The following is a 15,750-nucleotide window of genomic DNA, read 5'->3' as shown; positions in this document are numbered from 1 at the left end:
CAGGGTATTTTCAAGCTTCTCTCAGGATGATTCGCATAGAACAATGTCATCGGCAAACAGCATGCTCCATGGTGCCTCCTTCTTGACATCCTCCACTAGTACATATACATGACCAGGTCAAAGAGGTAGGGGCTCAGAGCTGACCTTTGGTGTAGCCCTACGACAATAAGGAACCCTTCTGTCATGCCGACACTAGACCTGACCTGAGTTTCTGTTCCCTCATACATCTCCTTCACCAACCTCGCATACTCCTCCGACACCCCCTTCTTCCTAATACACCTCCATACCTCCTGCCTGGCCACTCTGTCGTATGCCTTTTCCAGGTCTATAAACACCATGTGCAGATCCACTTGCATCTCTCTATATTTCTCCATCAATCGCCTTAGCACAAATATTGCATCCGTTGTCCCTCTTCCTGGCATAAATCCAAACTGCTCCTCACCAATTTTCGTTTCCTGCCGTAACCTTGCTTCAATTACTCTTTCCCATATTTTTAATGTGTGTGTATCGATTTTATATGGGCCATAAAATATTTATAATTAAAAGTGTATATAACTTACTGTAAGGTAATAAATTTTGTAATATAATGTAAGAATAACCAAGTGTAGAACCACAAGCAATTGTAACTAAAAAAATCAGACGGGATTAGGCTAGTAAACTGAAGGTCAACAACAGTCTCCAAGGTCACCAGATTATATGAGTTTTGCTGCCAAAACCTATCGTAAGCGTGGGTGATAATGGCGCTTCCAGTAAATCCGGGAAGTTTTGGAAGCAAGGCCAAGGGACAGCCAATGATATAAAAGGCAGAGATTAAGAAGCGAAGGCTCTCTCTCTCTTATGTTTTGTTCCTGTGGCAAGCTTTTCGAGGAGGGGAAGAGTTGGATCCTGCAAGCAGTGGTTCAGATCATGGGGGATTCGCTGGTAGAAAAGGCTGTATTTCAAGGTAGCCTTCAGTGAAATTCTTCAATAAGCGTATCGATCCACATGCGTGCTGATTTGTCACAGCCGATCCAGTTACTGACATTGACGAAGAAATGCAGTACTGTTACAAGGGAGGAAATCGCCAGACGACTATGTCGGATAGTGCCCGATTGCAAGTTTAAGAAAGGAACCAGCAGAATTCACCCTTAACCCTTTTGGATTCAGATCTGTACAATGAAATAGTGAGCTTGTAAGTAGATTGCTTTATGTTAATAACCTAGATTGTATGTACAGACGATAGATGTTGATTCTGTTTAACTAATGGCATAATGTGTTGAAGGGGTCAGAAAGCTGAATGTCAGTTTGAATATGTATAATAAAACATTGTAATCTTGAATAGTGCTTGTTTTATATAATGCTTAGAACGTGTATAGTATAATTTTGTCTTTTATTAGTTATAATGAGAGTAAGGTTATGTGTGATAATCTCTTTGTCTAATGCTTTAAGTGAATTGTCTTAATGAATGTGTGGAGAATCAGGCAAGTGATACGTCTCATAACTTTTGTATATAAATTGTCTAAATTAAAATAAACATTTGTTTTTGTTAATAACTTACCTGATCTTTGATAGCCAATGCACTGCCTCACAAAAACTAATCGAACCTGTGTGACCTAAGTAATACAACAGCCACGACTGAGTAATTCAGAGTTGCTTGAGATAAAATTGACTTAAGGGTTATTATATGTGATCAGCTAAATCCTCTTGTATGTAAAGGAAAGATAGAAAATTCTTTTACACGATCCTTAATGGCGCAGTCGTTAACAAAAATAAATTTTTAAGGATTAATACATTTAAATTATAGCAACGTAGAGTAAGGATTTGTCCCAGCCAGAGGCTTTTCCTAAGTCTACGGTACTAGCACGAGTGAGAGTATATTTAACGGCATTAAAAGGGGGAGGGTAAAGTTAAGTAGATTACAAAAGGACTAAAGTTATATAATAGTTTAATACATGAGTTAGAGATTAGAGCATAGAGACATTTTGTACAAGCTCAAGCAATCATGAAAATAACGAAGTAATAGGGGAAATACAGTGAGAAAAAAAAGTAACATAATAAACAATATCAAACTATAAATCACAAATTACTAAACATTACAGTATGGTCACTTAAACAGAATGGGAGAGGAAAGATTAGCAAAACAAGCATTCTCTGCCAAGTTGGAGGAAAAAGACCCAGAGGAAGACCAAGGTATAGGTGGATTGATACAGTAAAAAATGCCTTAGAAGACAGAAATATAAGATCATAATGTTGAAGTCTTGATAGGTGACAGATTGATTAGGAGGAAAATTGTAGATTGGAAGTCAGTAATGGTTAAGTTTTTCATGTAATACTATCATATCCTGTACACCCTTAAAGGGTACAGGATGATGATGATAAATGAATTTTGTTAGTATGGCTTAATATAAATATTAACAAAGCTTTTATATTTTATTAAGGCATTTTTAAAATTTTTATGTAAAATTTGTAATTTTTTACTTTATTGAACTGTCAACCTAAATAGCAGCACAACAATAAATAAAACATACCGAGTCTGTAGTGTGCATAAAATGGTGTCATCAGCGCCTCCGTAGCGCAATCGGAAGAACAATAGTACATTGCGCCCTTCGAACGGAATAGGCCTAAGTTCGATTCTCGTTGCGACGGGAGGAATCTTTATCTGGATGACTTCAATCGAAGGTGAATTAGTCGATCTCATACGGAGGTAGCAGGGTTTTTTCTCCCGGAAACTCGGGTTTTTCATCCCGCATACAGACAAATCGGCCCTTCAGAACACACGCAATTTACAGACAAAAAACACTAGTTGTGGTAGTGGTGGAGGTAGATGGCGTTGATGGAGGTGATTCATAGTAGAGGTTCGGTGTAGTAGTTGAGACAATTGTAGGTGTCCTCCCGCGATGAGTCTTCGAACTCCTTGGAGGTGTCACGAATAATAATAACAATCCACTGGCAACACTTAAAATAGTGTCATCAAAACCTGAAATTTACATTTTTTTAAAAAATATTTTCAGGGCTTACTTTCCACCCCCCCCCCCCCCGAGATTTGCCTTTCAAAATTAAAGATGCTTATTATACATATGTGAATACTGTATGTAGATGAATATAGTACTTTTCTATACACAGCATGAATTATGTGATATCTAGCCTCTAACAAAACAACCTTTAGACTGGCTGTTCTGCCTTTGATATTGGAGTGAGTACCCCAATAGCTATATAATCAACTAATATGTAAAAGAAAATTTTAAAAAATTGATCAATGCCAGATCTACATATAATTTACATTTATGATCAAAATGTATTAATATAAATTAAGTATTTTTAAGAAGTAAGATGACAGAAAAATTGGGTTTTAATTGGTCAGAAATTTGATACAACTATTAACCTACTAGTTTCCACATTAACTGCTGGCTTCTTCTTCTGGGTTAGATAAACATACATATAACAGCTTAAAACAAAACGAGCTTTGGTTACGACTCAATACATAACTGAAAGATGAAAAATTATCAAATTCATAGGAACCGTTACACAAACATGTGGAGTATGGATGCTAGCACTTGGTCAGTCATTGTTAAGCAGGTGCATTCTATAATTGGCTGTGAAGTTAAACTATGATGTGTTGAGAGATCTTGAGTGATTTCCAGATATCACAAAGAATCAATTCTTGGTTTCTGTTCAGGGTGCCTTGTGAGCGGATAACCACTGTGGCTTCTTTTATGTTGCAGGAGCTGTAGTCATCTTCTATGTATGGCAGAGTACTTTTATCCCATTCAATATTGTGGTTAGTGTCAGAAATATAGAAAGCTAAAGTAGATCTGTCCTCTCTGTTGTTATTTATGTCTCCGATGTAATTCAGGCCGCAAGAACAAGTAATGATTATTAAATTACTTAAGGAATTCACAACATAAACTGAAATATAAATTAAAATAAACTTTAATATATACTTCCTATATTTCGGCAACGTCACGTTGCCATCTTCATGGGAACTTAAGACTAAGACACGTGCACGCAGGCACTAATACAGCAAATGAGGTCGAAGAGAGAAGACTACTGTTTTTCCTAAAGTCCTGGTGGTGCCCCTCTAGTGGGCTATATTAGGTATTCTTGGGCATTAGGCTGATGGTCTCATGATTAATATAGCCCGCTAGGGGGCACCATCAGGACTTTAGGAAAAACAGTAGTCTCCTCCTCTCTTCGACCTCATTTGTTGTATTAGTGCTTGCATGCAAGTGTCTTAGTCTTAAGTTCCCATGAAGATGGCAACGTGACGTTGCCAAAATATAGGAAGTATATATTAAAGTTTATTTTAATTTATATTCCAGTTTATGTTGTGAATTCCTTAAGTAATTTAATAATCATGTACAGCCAACGTATAAGCCTTTCTACAAGAATTAAGAACAAGGAATGTTGTAAACTCCAGGGTGTTTATTGAAAGGATTCTTGTCTTTTGTGGGACAAGTGGCATAACAAATTGCATACTGTCCTTATTGGTTTGAAGGCAACTCGGAGGTTGGCAATTTTTTGTGAAAGTGTGCCAGCAAAAGGAATGGAAATAGAAGTCCTGTGATGAGTTTCCTGGATTTGCTGTGGAGAGGGGTTGGAGGAAAGTATTCTTTTTGTTATTTTTTTCGGATATCCACTGTTTGTTAATGTTTGAAGAATAAAATCTAATTCATCTGTTAATATTCTGTCATCTCTTATTGCTAGAGGTTGCCCTGTTCTTCAGGATATATATAATGGTTAATTTTTGTGAAATATGGTGTGATGAGGCAAAATGCAGGTAATGGTCTATGCAGAACAGCTTGCAGTACACATTAAGACCAATGCTGTTGTCTGTTTGTTTTGTAATTAATATGTCCAAAAAAGGTAATTTGCCTTCATTTTCAAGTTCCAAGGTGAACTTGATCTTATGGTGAAACGAGTTTATGGAAGTTAGGAAATCATATAGTTCTGCCTCACTATGTTTCCATATTATAAATATGTTGTCAACATATCTCCACCACACTGAAGGTTTAGGATCTGTACATAATAAGATGTCATTTTCGAACTTTTCCATGAATAAGTCTGCACATGGAGGAGATAGAGGACTTCCCATCACAAGGCCTGTATCAAATTTCCAACAAATTAAAACCCAATTTTTCTGTCATCTTATTTAGTATATAGTGGTCGAAAATAACATTCATCATATTTTTAAGAAGATAAAAACTTCATGCAGTTTATCCAAGTCACATGATATGCCTAAGTGTATATGGCTAGCCAGATTATTAAAATTTGATTCCTTTTTCAAGTGAAGTGCTACTAGCACTACACCAGAATATAGCAAATCCTCACGCTATTTTCCCCAAATCTACAGCTAGTCAAAAAACAAATCAAGAGGCTCCTCCTTTCTCCTCAATCCTTTATTTGGCAGTGCTGCTCTCAGGCAACATGACTTTAGTTGTTCTATTCTCATGCCAATAAGAGATTCCACCCAACTGGCAGCATCATGCTGGCAAAACGTGATTCAAAAAAGTGTATCAGTGAAGAGAAATGTTGCCTGGAAACAATAACGACAACAGTTGGGATGAGAATATGGTCTTTATTGGCATGAGAATAGAACTGTAAAGTCATGTTGCCTGAGAGCAACACTACCAAATAAAGGGTTAACTTGGTCACACATGCTGCTGTTCTAGGTTTTGTGACGTCTTGTATAGATATTAAAAAAATAAAAAAGTGGTAGTAATAAAACTTGCTATGGATCCATTAAACTTTCACAGAAGATTTTTTCAGTTTGGAATGAAAATATCTCTCCTCTGACACTTCTCTTTCCACCCAGCTTATTTATTGGCTCTGCTATCCTGTTTACAGTGAAACCAATGGCATTTTCTTGTAAGACTGCTAATCTAGAGGCATATGAGAGAACTCAATTATTCATAATTTAATTATTTGTATTCTTTATCAAGAATTTCAAATTTTCTTAAATTTGAGTAAGATGAGCAACTGGTATGGAAGTAAACAACAACATTTTGTAGAGAACACTTTTCAAGATTCTTTTTGGCTGAGTAAGTGTTCAACTTCCACTAGAACATCACATACTTTTGACATCTAAAATAGTTAAAAGTCCAGAGATATCACTAGAGTACACTAGTGAACTCTTATGTGAAAAGTATAGTATAAATTAATGCTTATGACTTCCTAACCAAGCAAATGAAGTCCCTGGAGGGTTCTGCTTACTCATCTATGAAAAGGTTCTCAGTTTCGAGTCTCAATCTGGATTTGTGCAGAATTCACTGTTGACCTCCAGAGACTTCATTTTCTTGTGCTAAATCCAGCAGCCACTTACTTTTCCAGTTTGTGACTAGAGGAAGACCAGGTCTGGTAGTTTGCAAGGGGAACTGTCAAAGCTACACAAAGACAAGAGACTGTTCTCTCTGCGTGGGCAGCATGTTTGTGAGTCTATCACTCCTCATTGCATGACCCATTCCTTATATCCTTACACATCCATTCCAATGTATCTCCTCCTCCCCACATATAATGGATTACAAGTCAACAAAACACAATTTTACTGCAGATCATACTATTTCTCCCACAAGAAGAATATTTAAAAACCACCACCAACATTAACTGTTATCCAAAGTTTCCACATCCATTTCACCAACATTTGTAGCCTAAACAGCAATATAAATGATGTGCACCAGTTATCTGAAGTTAATTAATTCTGATTTAGATAACTACAGTAATCTAAAATCAGAATTATCATTATTCCTTACAGAACTACAGCTGACAACCTACCTCAACTACCCAAACTACACATTACACAGTTCCTTACACCACAAGGGCAGCAGCAGCACTTGCACTGTCTTTGTGGCATCCTCATGCAAAACTGAAATCTTATGTCAGAGAATGCAAAATCTTAAATCTGCCGCACGTCACTGCTTGATCAGCTTTGACTCAAAATCTCTTTATTAAACCAACTTGTCACTTTCATCTCTCTCTCTCTCTCTCTCTCTCTAAACCTCAATTTTCTGTAGTTGCAATATCATAATAGTCATCCATCTAGGGGAATGTCAACATCTGCAACTCAAACTGGCTTCCCTTCTCCAGTTCCACTGATAAAGCAGACAGGGATGTCAAGGTATCTATCATTACCAATGACCTAACACAGATCTTCAGTGTTCCTACCAGAATATCTCTACAAAAAAACCCTCCAATCTGTGCATGTCAGTTCTCCTCTTAGCAATGCAGACCATAATCTCATACAAGTTTCTTTTGCCATGGAGCAAGATTTTGGAGAACTAAAGCTACTGCTTTGGTTCTCCTGATCCAAACACTTGCTCTGAATGAATAACAGAAATCATCCTCAATGGAATGAAGGCCTTCCCTAATCCCATCCCAAATCCTAAGCCACCATCCACATCTTACTTTTCAAAAAAAAAGTGTGCCAATGCAAGGCAGGAAAAAAAAAAAGTACTTGGCACGCCACGAGTGGCTCAAAACCAAAACTACAGCTGCTTACTCAAACCACATTGCAACTGTTGTAAATGAACCATCAACAAGTTCAAATCAGATTTCAAATGTGCCAAATGTTACAAATTAACCTTCTATGCCAGGGGTTGCCAAACTTCTTTGACCGTCGACCCCTTCAAGAGTTTCTTGACTTTTTATCGATCCCCTCTATTTTACTATTACGTAATTATGACAGGACAAGCAAAAAAAGACGCTTATGTGAGTTTTTAGATTGTTTATTTTTTACAGTATTTCGTGTATGTATAATATAGTATATATTATTATAATGGCTTAACGTCAAAGGGATACGTTTTTGTTTTTGATGTCCTTATTAACATTACATATATGATAGGAGGGATAAATAATATATAAAATTTAATCTAGATAACAAAATAATAATATTAATACAATCTTCCTATAGGTATATATAGGATGTACCATGGGTGGGAACCATTGGTAAATACATCATTTTGGCTTCCATAACTATTTTCATGACTTTGCTCCACCTTACAGGTCCTATTCATATCACTGTTCCCACGATTCACTCTTAATTGCATTGTCATTCAGGATGGAGGTAATCCAAGTTAACCGAATTAAATATTACCTGTACAATGATGTCTTATATTTTTCTATCGAAAAATATAAGACCGAATATAAAAATATAAGACCCTGAGCCCGAATCGACCTCTAACAATGTTATATCAACCCCTGGGGTCAATATCAACCACTTTGGAGACCACTGTTCTATGCATTCACTTTTTTTTGCAATCGAGCCTTCTGGTCTCTTTCCAAGAACAAAAGAGTTCTTGGAAAGAGTTTTGTTCTTTTGTTCGTGCAACTTTTGTCCATCCATGTTTTAATCACTCTCACATCCAGGCAGTACCATAGTCTCAAACAAAGATAGAGCCAACTTACTAGCATCGCTCTTCTCTTCCAATTCCTGCACAGATGACAGGAAAAGTTCTCTTCAAACAGGGCAAAGTTCCCCCTACTTTAGCAAGAACTGCTCGCTCATGTCACCCTACAGTATTTTGCCAGAAAGAAATCTGAAGAATACTTGCTAACTGGAACAAAAATAAGGGATCCAAGTATCCCACCATCATTTTCACTGTGTGAACCCTTACACCATTGTGTTAAAAACTTGTATCCCAAAGCAAATACCAGTATCACCTCCTCAATCTATCCTATTCAACTGGCAACTATGATACAGCATGGAAAGAAGCCCACATCTAGTCCATTCCAAAGAAAGGCAATAAAAGTAAGTCAACAAACTATCTGACTGCTCTCAATTCTGTTCTCTCTCTCTCTCTCAAAAAAAACATGGAAAAGGTCATAAAAAGCTAACTACTTAACTGGAGTCCTACCAACTAATCAGTGATTAGCAATATGAATTCTGCCATTCTTCTGATCCACAGCTGATCTTCTACCCTTCACACTCAAGCAGTGGAAAAATTCAGAGAAACTCATGTTGCCACACCTGACGTTTCAAAAGTATTTAATTGTTTTTGACACAAAAGCCTACTCAGCCTGTGGTCTGCCTTTCACCCTTAGCAACTGGACTGCAAGCTTTTTCACTGGTCAATCACTGCAAATCATGGATGGTTTTCTCTCCTCAGATTTCCTCAATAATACAAGAGTTCCCCAGTTTTGTACTTTTCACCAACGCTCTCAGTATAATCATCATTAAATTCCTGACATGTACACTCATGAGAAATATACAAGATATTATTATAATAGTACTACATGAGAAAGTTACATTATTACTAACTTCCTATTGACAATTTTCATCCAAATTAATCTGTTAAGACTAATATTATTAGATATTATATTTCTATCTTCTAAAGCACTATTTACTGAATCAGTCCAGCTAGATAGTGGGTTTCTTCTGGACCTTTTTTCCTACCATCATAGCAAGAAACTTGTTTTTCTAACCTTTCCTCTCTCTCTCTGTTTTAAGTAACATACTACCTGAGATTAGCTCCCTGCTAACATGTTTCTGAATGCTAATAAAGTCAAGTGCTTTCCTAATATCTTCATTTTTAAAATGATACTGCCATTGATGGCATTTGTTCACTCCCCTAACCCTCTCAGAACTCTCATATCTAAGGTTTCCATTCTTTCGTAAAGTGCATTATTTCTAACCCAGCTTTCAGATCAATATGTTAAAACTGGGAACACATTCTTGTATATAATTAGTTTAGCATTTTGACTAATTTCTCTCTTGTTCCATATAAATGTATTCAGTTGATGTCTTACCATACAGATTTAGCTAATTCTGTTGTCTATTTTCATATTTAATTTGCCATCTTAACAAAAAATTGTGCCTAAACAGCTGAAATGTTTTACATATTCTATAAGCTCCCCATTTAGGATACAGTTGATGTTTCTGCCTATTTTCATTGGTTGCATTTTATTGCTGATTTTCATACTAAATTTATTGCAACAGTTATTCAATTTAGTCAGGGAATTCTGCAGACTTCTACTGGATTTATTTAGAAGTATAACATCACCTGCATAAAGAAAAGAGATGAGATTAGCAACTTCAATTTTGATATCATATTTAACCACTGTACTGCACTTGACATGTACACACTTATAACATTTGGATACTATTGAAATTATATGGATAATGAAGCTTATATTTTATCCATGTGGCCATTTGGGTGGTTAATACCATTTTCCTTCATAATGTAATTCATACAGATGATGAATAACAGGTGAAATAAGGTACACCCTTGTTGCACACCTGCTGGGTAAGAGCTAGGTTTTTCTCTCACAGAGCAGTGAGTGAGTGGAACAGTTTGCCTTTAGGGGTAGTAAGTACATATAGTGTGAATGAATTTAAGAGAAGGTATGACAGTTGGTTTGGGGGATTTATAGCCTCTCTTGATGAGTCCTTGACTCCCTGGAGGACTCAGATAATAATAATTATTAGAGGCATTAAATTTTCCCACGATGTACTACTCTTCACCCTTTTAAAAGAAATATTAGAGACATTCTTTTAGATTTATATCTTCTGGTGGTTGTTCACCATTTTGAAAAAAAAAACTTTCAGATAAATCTATCATTAATACCTGATATGCACCCTCAGGGAGTGTACAGGATATTATGATAGTGTTATATGAAAAGTTCACATCATTACTGACTTCTTATCAACATTTTTTCTCGAAGTCAGTCTGCCATCCATTAGGCCTCCGATATTGTCAGATTTTATATTTTGCTATTCTATAACGCTTCTTACTTTATCAATCCAGCAATAGCTTAAGTCTTCCTCTGAGTCTGTTTCTTTGCCTTCATGAAAAAAAAATACTTGTTTAATAGCCTTTCCTCTCCCTTTCTGTTTATGTAACCATACCTCCTGCAATTAGTTCTGCTCACACATTCCCAAATGCTCAGGAAGTTCTTTCCTAATATCCTCAGTCAATATGATTCAGCCACTGATGACACCAGTTCACTCTCATACTTTTTCTCAAAACTTTCATATCTGTGGTCCAGTGTTTTATTTTTAACCCACCACTCATCACCATAAGTTAAAATTGGTTTACATACCATACTGTATACAGCTAGTTACAATGTTTTGACTAATTTCACTCTTATTCCATATCAGTTTATTCAGTTGACTTCATACAATATTAGCTTTGTTAATTCTTTTGTATTTAATTTCCATATTTAATTTTCCATCTTTACTAAAAATTGTGCTTAAATAGCAGAAATGTTTTTATTGTTATATAGTTGAGGTTTTCATTGTTCTAGTCTATTTTCAGTCTTTTTTATTGATAATTTTCATAATAAATTTATTACAGCAATTATTGAATTTAGTTAGAGAATCTTGCAGACTTACACTGGATTTATCTAGGAGTTTGATATCATCTGTATAAAGTAAAGGGCAGATATTGACATCTCCAATTGTGATATCAGGTTTAATGCCACTGCCTTCATAATATAATTCATAATGATTAATAACCAGGAAAATAATGTCACTTTTGTCTTACACCTGATTTAACATTAGACCATCTTCCTGTATCTCCTTCAATTCTAAATGCTGATTTACAACTCCAATATAGACTATGTACTGCTCGATATACTGTCCCATTTACACCATAACTGAAACATTTTAAAGAGACTTTTCTCTTGATATATTGCTGATTTTTCAACCTTTTGTATTAAAGTTAAATGTTATCCCAACAACCTCAATTTGGCCTGAATCCAGCATGCTCTTCTCCAAGCTTCCCTTCCAATTTTTCATAGCCTTTTCTCAAGTATGCATGTATAAATTTTATCACAAACACTCAGTAGGAAAATTCCTCTGTAATTCTAACAGTTTTTTTTTTATAGATGGGTACTGTGAAAACTCTATTCAAATCATTTGGAATTCGATCTTCTGAATAGACCCTCTGAATTATGCAGTGTACATACACCGTAAAATTTCTATACCTCCATATTCAAGCTTTCTGGTCAAAAATCACCTACTCCATCTGCCCTCTGTATTTCAGAGTTTTAGATGTGGTTTCCCCACCCCCCATCTCCAGTATTGAATATGTAGTTCTGATTGCATTTCTCTTGAATGGTTTTTACCACTGTGCTGTCACTTCTTGTTTCATTTAGCAATCTTTCAAAATAATTCCTTCAGATATATAGAATATCTTTATTTGCAGTCTTCATATCACCTTTTATTATCTGATTCCTTTTACATTACTTTCTTCCATTTCTAAGCTTTCTCAATAGCCTCCAGAACATTTTGCAACTGTGGAGGCTTTTCAATATTGACTTTGTTTAGCTAGTTTTCCACATCACTTTGCTTTCTTAAACTTTTCGTCTTCTCTCAGAGCACAAGCTAACTTACTTGCCAGGAATTTCAATACGCTTTCTTCTTTTTCTTGACTGTATCTTTAACTTTCTGAGACCACCAGGGAGTTCTGATTTTTCTGTCCTCGTAGGACAACTTTGTCACATGTCTGTCTGGCTGAATCTCCAAGGTTTATTTCTTGTTTTCGAACTGTTTTTTTTTTTTTTTTTCTTGAATAATATTTGTGTAATTGAGCCTGTTCATCTACAAAAGCTGCTCAAACTTTGACTCTTTTTACAACTTTTTTTCCACAATTTTCTTTTCAATATGATATACAATTTTATCCTGTTCAAAACTAAATGGTGTTCATTTCCTATTTCAAATTCTCTGTATATTCTTGTATCCTGAACTACTGTGAAGATATTGTTATCAACAATAATATAATCAATAAGATTTTTATTTATTTATTTATTTATTTATTTATTGTATCTTTCTCCAGTGAATTTGTACTTGCTTTTATGGTGGAATATCGTGTTAATAATGACTAGTCCCTGTGCTGAACAACAGAAGATACTTGCTATTATTATTAGCTTAGCTCTTTTCTCCAAATTTTCACAAACATTTCTATATGTCTGGTAATCATTTCCTAATCTGATGTTTAGGAAAGACTATCTCCAACAAAGACTATTTCATTTGCCAACTGCTTTCTCTAACTGACTTGAAAAATTCCTCTACTTCTTCCTTATAGAATCTTCTATGGGGCAACAGGCACAAATAAGTCTGTCCAAAATTTCCCATTCTGATATTTGCTCACATGACTGCTTGTGATGTACTACATAGATAGATAGATATAAGCGGGGAATGTAAACGATATCTGCTCTGTCTTTGGCTTAAAATCTTATAATCTCACACTCAATATATATATAGTCTAACTGGCACAGTCATAAAACAAATAAATTTGTTGAACTATAGAGCATGAGGATATGGGATATAGCAGAAGTATATATATGGCAGCAGTAGATAGTTAAGGCTACCCAATTCCTGAATATTAAGTAAAGAGAAAACAAAGACAGGGCAGGGTAGTAGAAGGAAATAACTGCTGGAGTCTATAATATAACAATGTAATGGCTTTTGTAAAGTGTCATTGCATTTTAAGATTCTTTTCTCTGGTTAAGAAACTGTGATTGTACTTCTTATAATTAAAGTGCCTGAGGTAAGACAATATTTCTACTCTGTGAGACAGACTGAGGTTGACATCATATACTAAATATATTGCATAGTTCCATGGAAGTTAAGGAGGAAAAGAAGTTTTACATCAAGTCCAGTTGACTGATAAGTAACGTGAGTAATTTTATTCTCTAAAATATAACAGAAGATAACAGTTTATTTAGAAAACCTTGGATCTGATTAATTTTAAAATAGTTTTTATATGATTTAATAATAAATAATTTAATTATATTTACCACGTATATAGTTTTGTTCAAGTTTTATTAAAAATATTTTTATTTTTAAAATTTGTTCTTGAATCAATGATTTCCTGGATTCTAAAAAGAATAAAGTTTAAAGTCACTGCATAAGTCGGATATGAACTCTTGTGGATTTTCCTTAACACTCGGTATGAACACAATAAATATGGTTGTTTTTCATGAACATATCTGCTAAATGAGATTAAATCGATGCTCCCATGGCTAGGCCATCTGACTATTTATAGTCAAGGACTTGAAACTTAAAGAATGTCATGTCCAGACTTTTAAACAATTTGACTATGTTCAGTGAAAAAATATCTTTTAATGTTAGTATGTAAAACTCTATGTAGCTTAGAAATACCAAAGCGCTTTTCATCGATTTTTACAGAGGTCAAGTCTCATGAGAATGTCACAAAAATAACCTTGTTTGTCTATATGTTTCATGCTAAATAGTTTTTTGTAAATAACCCTATGGGAATTGTCTGTAATTAGTTTTAACTAATTACAGACAATTTCAAAAAATTGTCAAAAAATTTCAAATTCAAATTCAAATTCAAAACAAGGCAATGCTTTTGCCATCGGAACTTTGTATAATAGCTATGTATAAAAGTAAAAGTTGTTTACGATTAAGTGTGAGAGTGTAGCTTGAGAGCTCTGCACATGAACACCTTCAAAGTTAGTATCAAAGAGATCCGCTAGTTTCAGAGAAGTTTCCGCTGCCCGACAAGACAAAGAAAAATAGAGTGCCCGGAGGAGAAAAAGAACAGGTCGGCCTTACCAAAAAGATCGAGGAGAACTGCTGATTTCTTTGGGGTTTAAAACCCTTGGTGCAAGGTCCCGAGAAGGCGAAAATAAAAGGGGACTGAGCCGAAACATCGTGAGGAGAGTCCAGGTCCAGTTGCCAATGGAGGAGAGCCGAGATCCAGTTGCCGAGAGAGCAGAGGTGAAGCGCTGTTACTGAAGAGAGCCAGAAGCAGTTGGACCCAGGGGAACAGACTTTACGGCAAACCCACGCCAGAGGAAAAATTGGGAGAACAGCCGATGGCAAGTGCCGGTCGGATGTCAACCAAAGCCAAAAGCCGTAGAACGATCTTCAAGCCTGAATGCTGAAACTTCTTGCCTCAGCTTTTGAGTATCGGGAAGATTGCAGTCCAAGACCCGCTAATATTCCGACGAAATGCCCCCTGAAGCAAGACTCTCTAGATGGAAACCTAAGGTCTGAGATGAAAGAAAAACAATAGAGACTTTGATGCAGGACTTTTGGAAGACGTCTTGACAAAGCCTCTGTAAGTGTATTACATCCTTTAATATACATTCTTTTTGTAATCTAGGAGATATGTCATAGATGGACTGATAAGAAATAGTAATAAGGAATATCTATAAGAATCTTCTGATTTGTTGTTAACTGGAATGTAAATTGTAAGATAACTTGCCATGGCTAGCTAATCTCTTTATGAGTACATTAGTCTCGGCAATTTGATTTTCTTAAGCAGAGAAGTAACAGTGTAATTACACTGTATAGTCATTTAATATTGAAAAGGGAAAGTTTGTTTCTTTATATCAAAAGTATAAAAGATAGGTAGAGAGATTAATCTCCCTATTGCTTATTTAATGTACATTGTTTCTATTGTAAATGTGTTTTAATTATATGTCAATAGAGTGCCACCTGATTGTTTATTTTTCAATGCACTGTTTCTAAAAAAAACGCGAACTTAAGAGCGGGAAACCAAGTAAGATAGCCAAAGCATATAGTTAAGTGCAAATAGATCACGACTGTTTATGTAAAGTTTCACTGAAGGAATTTGTGTTAGAGAAAGAGAAATCAACCGGCCGTATTACTGAGTTTTATGCCAATTTAAAGATACTGGTAGTGCAGTCTTACCAAATAAATTTTCTAGTATCCATAGGCATAAAACTAGTAGTGCGAAAGGTAGATAAACTAAGTATGCAACAGTAAGTTGGAATAGTGAGAATAAGAAAGGAATATATATAATATATATAAAATTAACAATAACGGTGGCTTGTAAATAGCAATAA

General features: G+C 35.4%; 1 protein-coding gene across 4 annotated transcripts in view; it reads right to left on the bottom strand.

The window, feature by feature from the left end:
* The window catches only part of LOC150106348 (rhotekin-2-like), a 237,269-nt gene that overhangs the window by 36,555 nt on the left and 184,964 nt on the right, over positions 1-15,750 (bottom strand). The gene's annotated exons all lie outside the window — the stretch shown is intronic.

Source organism: Typopeltis vanoorti, chromosome 5 (assembly GCF_054136105.1).
Source record: "Typopeltis vanoorti isolate ZY-2024b chromosome 5, IOZ_Tvanoo_1.0, whole genome shotgun sequence".
Lineage (NCBI taxonomy): Eukaryota > Metazoa > Arthropoda > Arachnida > Uropygi > Thelyphonidae > Typopeltis > Typopeltis vanoorti.
Note: the sequence above shows the minus strand (reverse complement) of the source record. Positions and strands in the feature narration are given on the sequence as shown.